Consider the following 17,243-nt stretch of genomic DNA (forward strand, 5'->3'; position numbering starts at 1 on the left):
CCATGTTGCCTATAAAGGGTGGTTTCTCCCTGTAGTCTCTCCAGAGAGAGCCAGAAAGCAGGGTCAGACTTTCTACAGAAACATTTTAAACATGGGTCCCTTTCCCCCAGAAAAATGCACTCATTGGTATTGGTCAATACACACGATATTCCAAGTTTAACGGGCCCACGGAGGCCCATCGCTGGGCTTTCTGGGCTTCGTGGACCCCAGGTTAGGCCCCCAATGCAAGAGCGGGCCTAACTGCTTCAAACGCAGCAACGAACCCAGCTGAGACTCAGGAAGACCACGCCTCTGAAAGTCTTGCAACCGCGTCCATTCAGGTTTTTCAGCGATCCTGGGTGAACCGGCCTCACCAAGGATTCCGCCCGGTCTGGCAGCTCCCATTTTTAAACACAGACCCGTGTGTGGAAGAGGCCATTGTTTTTACGGGATCACTGTGCTCCCGGAGCAGCGAGGGACTCGCAAAGTTGCTTTACCTCCGCGACAGCTCTGCTAACCCGGCTCCGCCCTCAGGCCGCCTCCTCCCCTGCCCACCTCCGGTCCCGCCCTCCCCTGAGCGCTGAGCTCAGCTCCACCACTACTCGCTACTGGGTTACACCGCCCATCTCGTGGCCCCGCCCCTTTCTCGAGGCGCCCAATGAGCGTCCCCAAACACCCTGAAGCTCCCGCCCCTCAAAAGGCATCCCCGCCCACTAGCCGATGTAACCAATGAGCGCCCCCGCGTGCTCCTGGTCCCACCTCTTCCAGCAGGCCCCGCCCCCGGCGCGGGGCGTTGCCGTGGCCGCGCCTCCGCCGCCCGCGCAGAGCCAGATGCCGCCCCCTTCGCCGGTCCCTCCCCCGGCGGCCTGGCGCCTCCCTCCCTCCCCGCTGCGGTGACTCACGGAGCGGGAGGCGGAGGCTGAGGTGGCCGCTCCCGCTGCTTCTGCTGCTGCTGCTGCTGCCGCCGCGGCTGCTCGGGGTGAGCGTGCCCCGGAATAGGCCGCCGCGCGTCGCGCACGGACCCGCAGCCCACGCCGGCCCGGCCGGGTCGGGCGGCCCAGGTAAGCGCCGAGGCCAGCCCGCGCCCGTAGCGCCCGGGCCGCGCCGCCCCTGGGATCGGGGGAGCCGCCGGCCCTTTGTCTCCCGGGGAGGGGCCGCGGAGGGCACCCCCGACCCCGCTCGGACCCGCCGACGGGGCCCCCGGCGCGGCGCCCAGGTCTGGGCCAGGCCTCCTCGCCCCGCCGGGCCGCCGCTGCCCCCCGCCGCTCGCCGGCCCCGCCGAAGACCACCCTGCGGGGTCCTCACCTCGCGGAGGGCGCCTCCACAGGTGGCCGCGCCGCCCACTCGGTAGCTCACCTGCCGCGTCGGCTGGTTGTCACCCTCGGTCAGCACTCCAGGTCCCGCGTCCTCTCCCCTCACCTGAGCCCCACTCAGCATCCTGACCCTGTGCAGAGGGCTCCTCCATATTTCCCCAAACTGAATGCTGCCAAGGGTAGCCACCGGGCTGCCCTTCCTCCCTCCAGTTTGCTGAACTACCGTCTCCCCTTTCCGCTTCTCCCGTGAGTGTTCCTGAAAGGCACGCACTGTACGCACACGTCTCACCTGCATGGCCAGCTGCTGGGGAGCTTGCAAAATTAACCACTGGGAGCCCCCAAACTGCACTTCTCACCTCCTCTCCATCACCCCCAGCCCAGCCACCTTCCTTTTTCTTGAACCTGGTCACCAGGACTCATAGCTCTGGACACGCACCCTGTTGGGCCCACCCGCCCCCCTCCCTCTGTGTGCGCGGAACTTGTCGGAGCAGTGCCTGCTGTCAGGTTAGCCCCTGGGAAGGCCAGGAGGCCTGTGTTGGCAGCAAATCAAGAGTTTGATGAGTAATGAGATGTGTGGCGTGCAGCACCTCCTATCTGAGGATCTACGTATGCTGTAGCTGTTCGTTACTTTGTGTCCTGCCACTCAGAAGTTAGGGGAGTGTGCCTGGCTGACGGCTGGGTAAATTGAGGCACGGGGTGTTGTTGGTAAGGGACCCCGAGGCAAATGGGAGTTTGTTCTGAGGTGCCGTTCCCCAGTGCCTTGACTCTTAGCTTCCTGCTACAACTGCTGGGCTCTAGTTCCTGGCGTTCCAAGGTAAATGATACTGATCTTTTGGGCCATTAAAGAATCCATAGATACCAAGTTTCCCGTCACTTAAAGCAGGACTGAATCCTAAAGGTGCCCGCTGTTAAATGCCAGTGTGTCATTCATGGTTTCTGGGTGGAGTTCGTGGTCCTTGTAAATACAAGTTGCCTCTATGGGCTAGAGATTCATGCATTCACTAGAGAGTGCTTACTATGTGTCAGGCACTAGTCCAGGCATTTGAAAGAGGAGGGAGTAAACAAATAAGCAGACACATTAACCTCAGTAGCGGTAAGTGCTATGAAGGTGGGAAGGACCAGTTTGGGTTTTATTCCACGTGCAGTTAGAAGCCATTGGAGGATTTTCAGTAGAGGTGATAAGATCTAAATCTAACTTCTCAAAGATCGTTCTGGCTGCTATGTCGTGACTGGATTACAAGAGGCAAACATAGAAGCAGGGATACCAGCTGGGAGACAGACTATTGCAGCTGCCTGGCATGAGGGGATGGAGGCTTGGGGGACCAGCGTGGTAACAGTGAAAGCGAAGAGGTGGAACCAGTCTGCTCCCCTGGGAGAAGCTGAGCTGTAAAGCAAACCTTCATGGAACATCGGCTGAGATTTCTATGTCAAGCAGAGAACTTCTAGACCTGACCATGCCCAGGTGTAGCTCAGCGAAGCTTACTCAGCACCTGTTGTGAGCCAGACTGTGCTAGACTCTAGGGCAGGGGTGGGGAGCCTTTTTTCTGCCAAGAGCCTTTTGGAGATTTATAACAGCATACAAAATTATCAACTTAAAAATTAGCCTGCTGCCCAGCGGTGTGGGTCAGCAGTTGAGTGTTGACCCAGGAACCAAGAGGTCACCGGTTCTATTCCCAGTAGGGCTCCTGCCCAGGTTGCGGGCTCGATCCCCAGTAGGGGTCGCACAGGAGATAGCCGATCAATGATGTTTTTCTCTCATTGATATTTCTATCTCTCTATCCCTCTCCGTTCCTCTCTCTCTAAAAAAATTGATAAAAATACATATTTTTTAGCTTCGCCGGTTTGGCTCAGTGGATGGAGCCTCGGCCTGTGGACTGAAGGGTTTGATTCTGGTCAAGGGCACATACCTCGGTTGCAGGTTTCCCCCCTCCCCGGGCCAGGCTCTGGTCAGGATGCGTGCAGGAGGCAACCAATTGATGTGTTTCTCTCACATTGATATTTCTCTCTGTCTTTCCCTCTCTCTTCCACTCTTGTCTAAAAATCAGTGGGAAAATATCCTTGGGTGAGGATTAAAAAATAAATGAATGAATAAAAAAATTAAAATAAATAAAACAAATAAAAATGAGCCTGCTATATTTGGTCAAACAGTTAATTAACTCACCCCTAATGCCTTGGCAGGGCCAGACCCAATGATTCTCAGGCCTTATCTGGCCCATGGGCTGAACGTTCCCCACCCCTGCTCTAGGGGTACAAACGTGAACAAGGGGAGTAGGGAGTAGTCCCCACGATATAACCATTCTCACAGAAGGGTTACCTCCTCCTTGATGGAAAGAGGGCTTGTGGGTTAAAAAACCATTTGAAGTGGAGGAGGGCAGAGCATGCGAGGCTGTGTTCCCACATTTAGCGGCATTATTTAAATGAGTGCATTATAGCCCTTTCGCTGCTGTAAGATGTTGCCCAAAGAGATTGGAACTGTTCTTAGGTAGGAGAACATGGACAAGATCAATGGCCATGAACTTGTACCATGAACCAGAATAAAACTTGATCTCAATGCAGCTCCAAATCTGTGCTGTCAGAACTAGAGGACCTCAGGGGTTCCATAGGCCACCTCACTTTAATGGTTGGGGACCTGTGGCCCATAGAGGCTGAATGGCTCTTGAAATCCCATGGCAGTTTGTACATTTTCTTATGGCACCCACCACTTTCTGCCTCTGTTCCAGCTCCATGGGTACATGCATGACTCGAAGCTTACTGAGACCAGGATCTCTATTGGGTTCATCTTTGCATTTCTCACAGCGCCTCAATCAGTGTCCTGTACAGAAAGCAGACTCATCAAGTATTGGTTGATGTGCCTGGGTGTTTCACAGCATCTAAAACTAGAAGCTAGCACTCCTGACCCTTGTCCCTCCTTGTCTTATCATCAGACCACACTTCCTTTCAGATTTCCAGGTTTCTCCTCATCCAGCGTGCAACACTGCTAAGCCCAGCAGCCTCCATCTCACAGCTCCCAGAACAGGGCAGCCCTTCCTTGATGGGTCTGCTCTCTCCAGCCCTGCCTACAAGGAATAGCTGCTGGGTTTGGATCTTGGTTCTGCCATTATGAGTTCCGTGACCTTGACCCCTACAATAGAAACTTCATTACACCATGTAACTTGGCCCCTCTGTGCCTCAATTTCCCCATCTATAAAATAATAATACTTTCATGATTGAAAGAAGGGAGGATTAAATTAAGCAATGCCTATCAGAAGCTTGAACAGCATGGAGTGCCTGCCTGGTGTAAGTAGCAGCTATTATTTCACCATTATTTATTTATCTGATCTCCCAACAGAATTTTAGCTCTTTGAGTGCAGAGATTTTGTCTTTTTTATTTTGTGTGTGTGTCTACTGTTACAGTTCAGTGCCTAAACTTTGTAGGTCCTCAGTAAATATTTGTTAAATTGAATGACTCATTGAAGCACCTACTAAGTGCCAGGCATTGTTGTAGGTGCTGGGGATATAACCAAGAACAAGATCACCAAGATACGTGGTCTAATGAAGTTTGTATTGTAGTGAGACAGCCAGTAAACAAATAGACAAGTGACCAAAATAACCTGGAATGGTGAAAAGAGACACAAGGAGAATAAAAGTGGGCGATGAGGTGGAGAGTGACTGGGGTGAGGATTCAGTCATAACTTTGGCTAGCTTTGAGGACGTGACTTTGAATGGACGCCCCGTCGATGGGCAGAGAGGACAGCAGGAACAGGAGCAATCAGCCCAGTGGGACTGGAACGAGGGGGGCGAGGAGCTGGTAGGGGCTGCGTCTGTGACCACAGTGAGGAGTTTGGATTTTACTCTTTAGTTCTGAACAGTGGGAAGTGACTGCACAGGCATTTTTCCTGGGGGCCACCTGGCAAAAAGAGCAGGACACTAGGAATTGCAGGGAGTGGGCTCTCCTTGTCCTTGGAAGACTTTGGGAGGCCAAGGAGGCCAGCAATGATGAGTTTATTCCCATCAAGTTCCTCATTTTTCTGGCCGAGATACCTAGGAGATATGGGGCCATTGGCGAGGTTAGTGAAGGTGCAGGCGTGTGTCTGTGTGTCCTGCAGACTCCACTGAGCCCTCTTTCCCCCTGAGTACACAAGTGAAAAGTAAACATTTCTTGAGTTGAATGAATGAACACTGCCAGATCTTGGCATCTTGTCCTATACAAGGGCATGTCCTATGTTCTCTGCTCGCTTCTGCATGAGTTAGAGTTTCTTACCTTGGTATTGATTCTAAAGAAACCTTGGAGTTTTGCTACTATTCTTCAGATGTGCACCAAAGACACCCACACACAAACATGTCACAGTGTCTCTGTTGGGGGAATACCAAGATTGACAGGGCAGCTTTCTGCCACCCCAACCCATGCCCCCACACCCTTCTCTTCCAGTCTCCCACTGGTATCACCAGGCCCTCTATAGAGGGGAAGGCCACACTCTCACTGTGTGGTCACTTGATCAGGAACACAGTGGTACCTAGAAAGCGTTGGCTGTCTTTAGTGGAGCTGGGAAGCTCAGCAGAGCACTCAGAGAATGGCATTTCAAACCAAGGGCTCCAGCTCGCCAGGAATCCAGAGTTGGCCTCCTTAGACTGGGTGCAGTTGGCCAGCTTTTCAACTCCTCACTCAGCATCTCCTTGTCAGTTAGTGTCCATGATGCCACTTGCTCTTAACCTTGAGAGGCCAACAGAAGTTAGTGGGAATCAAATAGGACTTTCGTGCTGTAAGTCACCGTCAGGGTCCTGGGGCATTTCATTGGCAGGATGCGAAATGCCGGTTAGTCATCTGTCATCTGTAGCCTTGTAAAAACTGAACAGTGTGGGTGCAACCATTTTCTCAAGTAACTGTGTTTTGTGTGTGTGTGTTTGTTCTTTTACAAGAGTGATATGTGCTCATTTAGAAAATGAGGAAATGAATGATAGTGGCCTTTCACATACATTATCTCATTTAATCCTCACTGTTGTGTCTGAGATACACACCATTATTACCATTTTACAGATTCAGAAGCCAAAGCCTAGAAAGGTTAAGTAACTTGTGTGAGGTCAAGCTAGTCGGGCACAGAGTCAGATTCAAACTGAGGAAGTATGTTTGGCTCCTGAGGCTCAGTGAGCTCTGAGCACCCTGTTAGACGCTGCTTCTTAGCAGAAACAATAGAGAAGAACAGAATCTCGCCTAAGCCCCGCTGGGTGGCATGGTTAGGGTCCAGAGTTAGCTCACTGGCTGCTGCAAAGAGTGAATCCTACGCCCTTTCCCTGTCTCTTCTGACCTTGGGCAAGCTAATTAACCTCCATTTGCCTTACTTTCCCCAACGGTAAAGGTGGATAATGATACCTGTGCCTTCATAGCTCGCAGGGCCATTGTGATGTGTGAGCCAAGGCGCTTTTGAACCTCTTTTATGAAAGGGTGCTGGGCACCAACTGCTGTTATACTCAGTTATTAAAGACCCATTAGGCCCTGATCCTCCACGAAGCCTTGTTAAAAGGGGAAGACAACAGTCCCAGCGGGGAAGGTGGCGTGACTGGCCCAAACATTGTTTTCCTCCTCCTGAAGTCTCTCAGCGAGTGAGGGCCATGAGTCTTTCTCCACCTTCATGGTCATGTTGTACTGTGTAAGCATCTGTACGCAGGTGTGTGTGCCACGCATCATTACACGGTCGAGGACATTCATAGCAGGGCAGAGAAGGGGTTAAAGGGCTTGGGTTCTAATCCTGCCTCTGATGTTTTCATAAAAAAAGCCCAAAACACAGAGATACCAAGGAGCGATGGCTGTCTTCCATTTGTCCTTCCTTCCCTCCCAATTAATATTTATTAATTGAACTCATTAATTCAATTAATAAATATTTACTGAGCTTTGATTACAGTGCGAGACCCACTGGGAATTCTGTGGTGAGCAGGGTAAAAAGAATTATTCCCTTATAGTCTAGGGCCAAGAGGCTTATTATCTAGCTGGAGTTGTGTGAATAAAGAAAAAGCCTGCTGATGAGTGTTTTGCATCTCAGGGAAAGTCAGGATATGGTTTCCAGGGGTACACATCAGCCCCCATGGGTACCTGCCCTGGGCAGGCATTGAAAGTGGAGGGCTGGGTTTGGTTCCCAGAAGAGCAAGGGAAGAGTTCACAGAAGAGAGCCCTTCTGCGCCCCACTTACCAAAAGCTGCCCTCAGTGTGGGCATATTTATTAACAACTAGAGGCCCGGTGCACAAAAATTTGTGCACTGGCGGGGCGGGGGGGAGGGGGTGGTGTCCCTCAGCCTGACCTGTGCCCTCTCACAGTCTGGGACCCCTCGGGAGATAACCACCTGCTGGCTTAGGCCCGCTCCCCGGGTGGCAGATGGCAAGCCCAGATCCCACGCTGGGTCACAGATGGCAGGCCCGGATCCCGCCCCGGGTCGCACACGGCAGGCCCGGATGGCAGCGGGGCAGGCGGCAGATTGCACTGTCCCACCCTGCCTGCAGTATGCAAGTTTACAGCCATCTTTGTTGGGTTAATTTGCATACTCTTTTGATTGGCTGATGGGTGTAGTGAAGGTATGGTCAGTTAGCATCTCTGTCTTTCATTAGTGTAGATTAGCACCTGGCGGTGGTTAGTAAGAACTCCATTTCTGCTCAAGGCCTTAAGCCTGTGTTACTGAAGTTCAGGGGGAGAGTTCAAGATCATGGGGGTGGGCTCTTTCCAAAGTTTTTTGAAGTTATGCCACCAACCTAGTGCCTTTCTTATGAATAACTGCCAGACCTGTCTCTCCAGAATTCTCTCCCTGCTGGATAGGTCTCCCTCTGCTAACTTGGGAAAACAGGCATATGGCGGCAGGTAGGCTGTGGGGTGGCTGTTCAATGCTCCCTGGCATGCTCATGGTGTTCCCAAAAGAACTGATGCCCGGGGACCCCCGTGTCCTCGACCCCCCATTTGGGGTCAGTATACACAGAGTGGGGTGGGGGAAGGTTCTTTCTTCCCTCAGTCTGCCCAGCACCAGGCCTCGGGGTCCCTTCAAAGAGCAAGGCCGGGGAGGCCCAGCAGTTCATGAGAAAGCACACAGTGTTCCTGCCTCCCTCCAGCCAGGCCTGGGGTGGAGAGGGCAAAGGGCTGGCAGAGGCCTCTGCCCACGGTCGGAGAGAGAGGAAGGCGCCAGGACAGCGTGGTGTACTCCTGGGCGATGTTACTTTCACCCAGACCCCGACATATCGCCGTCTTCCTGGTGCTAGTCAGCTGCCCCCTCGGTCTGGGGGGCCCAGAATCATTCATCATCTGATCAGGAGGAAATGGCTGGCTCGGCAAGGAGACCAGGTCACTCAGTCCCTGGACTGGCCCACAGGGACGCCGGTTGAGCTGGGAGAATGTGACCCACTTTCATATCCCCTCCCACATGGAGAGCTGGGTGGGAGTCTTCTGGAGACCAGCTCCAATTAAGGTTTTTTCAGGCCCGAGTATCTCCTGAGGATCCAACCCACATGTTTCCTGCTGTGGAATTCTGTGGTCCGTGTCCCTGAACCGAAAACAACCCGAGGCAGATGAAGTTACGCCCTGTTGTCCTGCAGTCCTGGATGCTGCCAGCAGAGCTCCCTGTGGGGATCAGGGTCCCTTGTGGGTTCAAACACCTCTCACAATGTGAGCCCCGCCCTGCTCTTCCTGCTAAATCACCAGGCAAACCAGGGGCCCAGGTTCCAAAGGTTAGTCTTGGCCTCCCTGCCCAGACCAAGGCCTCACAGCCTCAGGCAGCCCGGCTTCCGACAGACCCGTCCTGACCCTCATCCTTGCAGGTCATCCTTCCGCTCCATTCTCTGCGGGTGGAGGACATTTGAATGATTTTCCGATTGGAATTTTATGTTTCTCCTGTGTGTGGTTGGGGGTGGAGGGAGCTGCTTTAAATGCATGGAGCTGTGAGTACTGCCAGCATGATTTGGGGATTTTAAGCTGGTGAAGTAGCGGTTAAGAGCCCCTAAATGATCCACTTATTTACAAAGGAAGGAGCAAAAGGTGAGGCAGGGAAACTGCTAAGGGGAGCTCCGCTAGCCTGTGACCTCAGCCCTGTGAGCTTCCGGACTGAGCAGAGGCTGTTCAGCCACGCCCCCTCCCCCCCACTATGTCTGTCCCCATTGCTGGCACTGCCCAGTGGCCTTTTGAGGCACATGGTGTTCCTCTGGCCGTCACTGGAGTTGCAGGAAGACAGGGGTGCCAGTGATTTTTAGTAGGACCTGGTGGGGCTTATAGGCCAGCAAGCCAGCTGTGGGGGCATCTGTCCAGGCCCTGGCTCTGTTTTCCTGCACGGAGCAGCCTTCGGAACTTATGGTGGGACTGGGGGGGAGGGGTGGAGTCACCAGAACAAATATCCCTCCTCCCATCTGGTTGAAGCTGCCACCGCCACCTGTGAGGCAGCAGGTGCCCATCGCCTCACGGTCGCCCCAGGTGGTGGCTGCCCACCCTCACTTCCCATCTCTTGGAAGAGAAGAGTTTTCCTAGGCCTGTGAGCAGTGACAGGAGCTCGAGTGCTCAGCACCAGGCACTACACTGGACTGGCGACCTCCCAGAAAAGATCTGTCTTTTGTTATCGTATTCTGACCAGACTCCACTTCCTTTAAAAGAAAATCATTCATTGGAGTAGGTGATGCATACACATAGTCCAGAATTCAAAAGGCTATATGAGAACACGTCTTCCTCCTCCCTGGATTCCCATCCCCTAAGAGACCATGCTGGCCGTCTTGTGCATCTTAACCAGAGCTCCTGCATGTGTACACGTGCACCATGCACACGTGCGACCACACACAGGCCTGACATGCACTGCTTTGTTTCATACTGTAACACAGTGCTCTGCACCTTAACTTCTTCCACTCAGCAATGAATACCAGAACTCTCCACGTCACCACCACCACCACCGCTAATACCTCTGGAGCATTTCCTGTGGCTATCGCTGAAAGTGCTTTACTTATATCAACTCATTCACTCCTCACAGCAGCCCTATGAACTAAGTGCTGTTATTGCCGACAGTTTGCAGACGAGTAAACTGAGGCACAGAGAGGTTAAGTGACTTGTCTAAGGTCCTTTAGAACTATCTCACTCATTTTAATGGTTTCATGACATTCTTTTGATTGGTTACATTTTCATTTTTAAAAACTAGTGAGCACTTAAGTTCTCTGTCTTTTGTTAGTACGAACCAGGAATATTCTTCTACACATATCTTTGTGCATTTGTGTAAGTGTATCTATAGGATAAATCCCTTCAGGCTGAATTGTTAGAGCAAAGGGTACATCTGTTTCAATTTTTAGTATTGCCAAATTGCCCTTCATGGAGATACTCATGTTTTACATACTAAGATTGTACAAGAATACCTATTTCCCTGATACCTTGGTAGAAGTTAAAATTTTTTAAAAGATTTTTTTTATTGATTTCAGAGAGGAAGGGAGAGGGAGAGAGAGAAACATCAATGATGAGAGAGAATCATTGATTGGCTGCCTCCTGCACGCCCCCTGCTGGGGATCGAGCCTGCAACCCAGGCTTGTGCCCCTTGACCAAAATTGAACCCAGGAGCCTTTGGTCCGCAGGCCGATGCTCTATCCCCTGAGCCAAACACCGAAGGGCTGTTGTTAAACTTTTTGATTGTTGCTAATCTGATTGGTGGAAAGTGGTATATTATAATTTAATTTGCATTTTCTTTATGAGGAAGTAAAACATCATTTCACATCTTTAAGAGCCATTTATGAGCAATCTATTATATTGTTTGACCATTTCTTTCTTGGTTTGGCAGTCTTTTTCTTATTCATCTACAGGTACTATTTATATTAAGGAAGTTTATCCCATAGCTGTGATATATGTTACACATATTTCCACAATTTGCCATTGTTCTTTTGATTATGTTTTTTTCCCCATGCAGAGAGTTTGCTTTTTATATAATCAGATTTTTAAATCTTTTCTTTAATCACTTCTAGGTTTTATGTCATATTTTTTTTCTTATCCCACTGTTGTTGTTTTTCTGTTTTCTTCTAATATACATAATCTCGCTTCTCTCAATTTCAAAATGTGCTCCATAGCCAAGGCATCAAACCCGACATCACCAGGAATGGGGCAGACTGGCATTGTGTGCCTTCAGTGGGGCATCGACAGCGTCAGCTTCTTGCCATAATGCTTACTCTAATCTAGACAAATCCAGATTGTCCTGGACTCTGAAAAATGTTAATGTCGTGATAAACAAGGAGAAGCTGGTGAGCCATTCCAGGCTAAAGGAGGTGAAAGAGCACGAGAACCAGATGCAATTGAGATCCTCCATTGGATCCTGGGTTAAAAACCAGCAACAGCCAAAGAGAGGGGAGAGGGGCTGGGGAGACTTGGATCTACTAGTAGGTCAATATTAAATTCCTTGGGGATGAAAATAGTTGGGGAACTTTGGATATGGGTCAGTATTCAGTTCCTTGGGGTGAAAATGGTTCTGCAGGAGAATGGCCTTAGGAGAAACGTAATGAGGCACTTAGCAAAGCATCATGATATCTGCAGCTTACTTTCAAACGCTCAGGATAAAAAGCAAACGTACCCTCATATACCGGCAACATGGAGAGGCGGGAGACAAAGGCAGCACAAGGCCAGCGACCACAAGGCGAGCAGCGGGGGCTCTAGGGGCAGGTATAGGGATGTTCCTGGTGCTGTTCTTTCAGCTTTTCTGTGGCTTTGAAATTTTTCAAAAGAAAAAGGCGAGGAGAAAAGGACAACAACTTTGTTCCCCTGGAATTTATTTTGGTTTCAGTCCCCTTGGCTTCGCCTGGCTCTCCTGGCCATTGTCCTGGATTTCTGGTTTCTTGCCCCGTTTATAGCGCACCAGCCGTCCGTTTCCCTCTCTCTCAGGAGCTCCTATTTTGGGTGAGCTCTTCTTTTTTGGACTTGGACTTGTTTATGACTGAGTATCTTTCTGGCAGACACATGACTTTTCTAGAAGCAGGTAAGAACTGGCCTGCACTGATGCCTGCTTTTCTGTTTTGTTTTCTTTTAACCCTATGTGTTCCACGTAAATTTGCTAGGGAATCTAGTTCTCCTAGACGCCGTCATGCTCAGAAATATCACCACCGACGGTGCCTGTACTACCCGCTCAGCAAACCCAGATGGAAGCTTTTCCCCTCAGGTGAGAGTTCTTGCAAGAGGTCAAGGTCTGTCTGCTTGGGGTCTGTGGACATGGGCTTGTCAAGGACTGCTGGGTTTCATTTCATGAAACGTGACAGCCTTAGGGGAGTAACTGGCCGTAAAACCAGGAGTCTTTTTGCCAGGGGAGCGCTCACAGGCCAGTCTTGCCAGGAGCTCCTGCCACCTTTCCGTGGCTTGGTGACTAATGGTTTAGTGGCTTTGGGAACGGGGATGTCATTACAAATGGATGATGGGGATTTGGCTCCTAAACCGGGTTATCTGGGTGCGCCTGTCTGGGTGTTTATGCCTCCACCCCTTGGGAATGGGGACAGTTTCTTGGAGCCATCCCAGCCCCTGTGGCCTCCATTCCATTCTGTCCACAGGTCTGAGCCTTCTGCAGTGGCCCCGAGCAAACCCTCCAGGTGACGGGGGTAGAGTCCCGCCGCATTAGGTGCTGTGCCTTCCCCTCTCAGAGCAGCCTTGCATTTTCTCTGGTCAGTCCTCACCTTGCCTCCTGCCCCCCCACCCCCATCCTTACCTTCCCACTGGACAGGTTTAGTGACCCCCCAGGACTCCTCGTCCTCACGCTGCTTCCCCAGTGAGTGACAGAAACAAGCACATGTAGGTCTGGAGTTGTCTTTGTTTAAAATATTTTTGATTCTGATTATCAGCTTGTTCAACATTTCGGAAGGAAGGAAACCAAGTCTTCAGCAGCCTCTTAGGGGAGGTTTCCTCCTTCCTTGGATTATTTTTTCTTCGGAGCGAGCTAGAGGGGAAGGAGAGGGGAGTCAGTGCCTGTGGAGTAGGGCAGAGCAGTTATCCGAACACACAGTGCGTGGCTCCTGGGACAGTGCAGGTGTGATGAATCCTTGCAAACTGTAGCAGTGGTGTGGCTATTTTTAGAGGTAAATAAACATACCTATATTCTTATGCAAATTAGCACATACCTATATACTGGAAGCCTATAGGAAGAGGGGGCAGTAACCTGAAGACCTGTTTTCTTTTTTAAAAAAATATATTTTGGTTGATTTCAGAGAGGAAAGGAAAGAGAGATACTAGTAGAAACATCAAGGTTGAGAATCATTAATCTGCTGCCTCCTGCACGCCCCCTACTGGGGATGGAGCTGGGCATGTGCCCTGACCTGGACTCGAACCTCCACCTCCTGGTTCACAGGTTGATGCTCGACCACTGACCCACACCAGCCAGGTTCCCCTATTTTCTTAAGCGTTTAGAGAAGTTTCACCCAGGAGACCACACCTAGAGTCCGTCAGCTAGGGCCTGAGGACAGCCACCCCCAGAGCTGGGCAGTGAGCAGGGGGCCGGCTCTGGAGGCCAAGCAGCTGCAGCCTGCCCATCTAGGGGCCTGCACTACTGGGGGCCGAGCTCTCGCCCTGCAGGCAGCCCGATTGATTTCATGACCTACTTGTTGCAGTGGGAACCCGGAGGCGCCCTGACCCTGGATTCTGAGGGGCTGCAGTGAACCAGGTTCAGGAGGCTTGCCGGGAGCCGGTCCATGCTTGCTGTTTCAAGGGACCTGGCATATATGGCATACTTTTCTTAATATGTTTGCTCACCTTCTTGGCGCTGTGTTTTAACCAAGGTCACCTCTCCGAGAAAGGTTGAATCCCCAGGTAGGGATTTTCCCCTGAAGTTAGGGAGGGAATAAAACCCCTCAACTAAGTGCCAGGCGGGTAATTAATCCCTTTAACTACGAACAATCATGCTTAAACTACATAATCTTTTCTCCCTGGAATGGAGATAAGAAACGCCCTAACCTTTGTAATAGAGATTGATAGGATTGAATCAACTGGTATAAATACAGTTGTAACAAGACAAAAACACTCAGAACTTAGAACAGAATCAAGAAGACAGAACCTACACGGAGCCTGGAGACAGAAGAACTTCGCTGGAGAGAGCATGCCAGAGGATCCTGGAGAGGGACTGGCCTCAGAGCCTAGAGACAGAGCCTAGCGGGAGAACATGGCAAGGGATCCTGGACTGAACCTGACTACAGAGATTGGCAGGAGAACCTGACTGGAACCTGGACACTGAACCTGACTGGAGAGCCTGGACAGAACCTGGCTGGAGAACCTAGCGAGGGAACATGGCTACAGAACCTCGCTGGAAATCCGAAGCAGAACCTCTCTGGAGATCAGGGCTAGAGATCCTGGCTAGGCTGCTGATCAACTGAACACTATCTCCGTGTCATTCCTTTCGCCGACTCCGTCCACACCTTTGGGGACCCCTGGACCCGCTGGGGCTGGACCCCAGCAGAGGCTTATTTGTTTGACCCAATTCTAGGAGACTAACGGAGGAAGAGCTGGGGAGGGCAGTGATTCTGGGCGGACCAGCCTGCCATTGGGCTCTGGGCGGTCCGTGCCTGGGCCTGACTGTGGGATCAAGGCTTGTCCCTGCGAGAAGGAGGTTTGGTGTGAACATGTCCATCTGGCTCCAGTGGAGGGACCTTTTGCAGCTCCCGACAAATAAACAGCACCGTGTCACTTTCCCCAGTCCTCATTCAAAGCAAAGAAACCCTGCAGATCTGACATTGCCCTGGGCAGCAGGGTTGGCGGTGCTTCTGTGGCCGAAATGAACATGCGGGCCTCCTTCCCTGACGGTGACGAAGGTCTGTGACGCCTCCTGGCCAGGCTCCTTCCCTGGGATTTTTAGGAGCTGGTCCGTCCAGCCTCAAGTTGACTTCTGCTGACTCCTTGAGAACACCGACCACGGTACAACCCGAGTGTTCCCTTGGTGAGGGGAGGAGGGGGTCAGCAGGCTGGGGCACCTCAGGCGCTAATCTAGGTCACAGGAGAGAAGGTCCTTCTGCCACCAGCTTGTGTGGGTGCTTTTGACACTGCCAGGTGCTCAGCCCACGAGAGGGGCCCAGCCTGGGAGCCCAGGAGGGGGGTGGGCACTTCCATCCACTTGAGAGCTCAGGGTTCCAGCCCTTACATTCACTTATAACTAGGCCAGGGCTCGGGAGTCTGCATGGCCCACCCCCAGAGGCCGAAGGTCACGAGTCAGACTGAGTCAGAGGACCATCCGGAGCCGGATTCTGTAGGCGCTGGTTCTGGACCAGGTTTCAGGGCTCCAGCTGTTCTCTGGGAAGAAAAAAAGAATCTTTTTAAAGTCGGTCAAAAGATGCCTTTTTTTCCTTCTGTCATTGTTCCCCTGCTGTGTGGAGAGGAGATAAAACCGCCACCTGCGTGTCCCTTGGTCAGAACTCTGGAGCTAATGACTTGCCCAGGATGGGGAGTGCCCGGGGCAGCGGAAACCTCCCAGCTCCACATTCCCTTCCTGTCTGATTGTTCTCAGAGCTGTCAGGGCTGGCCCGCCAGGTACTCTTTCTTAGCTGTAAAGAGCGGGGTTTCTCCCAATTCAGGACTCAAAGAGACAGTGAGGTTGGGTAACTTTTTCTTGAATCAGGCCAAAATCACATACATTTTTATACTAGAAGTTCTGAACGGAAGCCTTAGACCATCCAGCTGCATCAATGTGTTAATATGCACAGACAAGCTCCTTCAGTCCCTCTGAGGCTCAGATTCTCTGGGGTCAGGCCATCCGGAGGCCGGGAGGCTTCCTCCGTGGTCCCCCAGTGACTAACACTGACGTGACCGGCAGCACGTTTCCACCGTCCAGATCCTTCAGCACAAGGACCTCAGGCTCTTCCCGGGGCCACGGAAATATTGGAGACCTGAGGAAAAACAAAAAGAATCAGCTCCCTCCACTCTGTGAGTTACGTGAGAATGCTATTTAATGAGATGTGGGTCCGTTTTAACCTGTCTCTGATAATAAGGCTGCCTGGGGCCTATGAAGGCCTTCAAGCCAGCCTGTGGCCTGCCCTCAGCGGCGTCCAGTGTGGAGCTGGGAACAGAGAGGCAGATGCCAGGTGCCATGTCAGGGCAGTGCTGTGAGCGGAGGAAATTGAGGCGGGGGTGCCAACACCGGCTTCCAGGCTGCCCAGAGAAGGTCACCATAGACTGGGGCACAGTCGGTAGGGAAGGGTGTTCTAGGCCGAGGGACCAGCAGGTGGGAAGAGCCGGAGGGGCTGAAGGAGCTGGTGCAGTGGCCACTCTGAGGGAACACTGAGCAGGGTTTCTACCCTCAGTGCTTTGGAATGGGGGCCAGACAACGCCGTGTTGTGGCAGCTGTCCTGTGCATCATAGGACGCTCAGCTGCCTCCCTGGCACCTACCCAGTAGCCTCCTCCCAGTCATGACAGCCAGAGCCCGGCCCAGTGGTTGAGCATCAATCCATGAACCAGGAGGTCACATTCAATTCCTGGTCAGGGCACATGCCTGGGTTGCAGGCTTGACCTCCCAGTAGGGGGCGTGCGGGAGGCAGCCGAGCAATCATTCTCTCTCATCATTGATGTTTCCATCTCTCTCTCCCTCTCCCTTCCTCTCTGGAATCAATAAAAAAATATATATATTTAAAAACTAAGAAGAAATGTCTTGGGACATTGCCAAATGCCCCCAACAGGACAGCCAGGATCTGACTGCCTGCCCTGCGCTAGGGCGAAGTGGTGCCATGTGCAAGCGTGGCCTGTGGGGCTTGCTCAGAGGGAGAGTCACGCCACAGAAAGGAGGGTGCACCCCAGGCCCTGATGGTGCCTCCAGGTGCCCCCGTTTTCTGTGTTGAGACCTTCCTCGTGCTCATCAGGGCAGCTGGGAAGGATGGCCATGTCCTGGTTGTTACTGGCTGTTTTCAGTCATGTCAGGTGGACCTGATTCTTACGCTTCGTGAAGGGCCTTCGTCAGAGTGGTTTGCGCCTGCAGCAGAACACGCCGCACTGCTGTGAGGGGCAGGTCGAAGCTCTGAGGGTAATTCCATGGTCATT

At 52.0% G+C, this 17,243-nt stretch overlaps 1 protein-coding gene across 5 annotated transcripts in view; it reads left to right on the plus strand.

Moving 5' to 3' along the window:
• The first annotated feature begins 900 nt into the window (after positions 1-900).
• The window catches only part of LOC132231711 (beta-catenin-interacting protein 1), a 127,697-nt gene continuing 111,354 nt past the window's right edge, over positions 901-17,243 (plus strand). For all 5 annotated transcript variants that reach the window (XM_059691334.1, XM_059691337.1, XM_059691336.1 and 2 more), the window contains exon 1: positions 901-1,040. The gene's annotated coding sequence lies outside the window, so the exon portion shown is untranslated. The remainder of the gene's footprint in view (positions 1,041-17,243) is intronic.

Source organism: Myotis daubentonii, chromosome 3 (genome assembly GCF_963259705.1).
Source record: "Myotis daubentonii chromosome 3, mMyoDau2.1, whole genome shotgun sequence".
NCBI lineage: Eukaryota > Metazoa > Chordata > Mammalia > Chiroptera > Vespertilionidae > Myotis > Myotis daubentonii.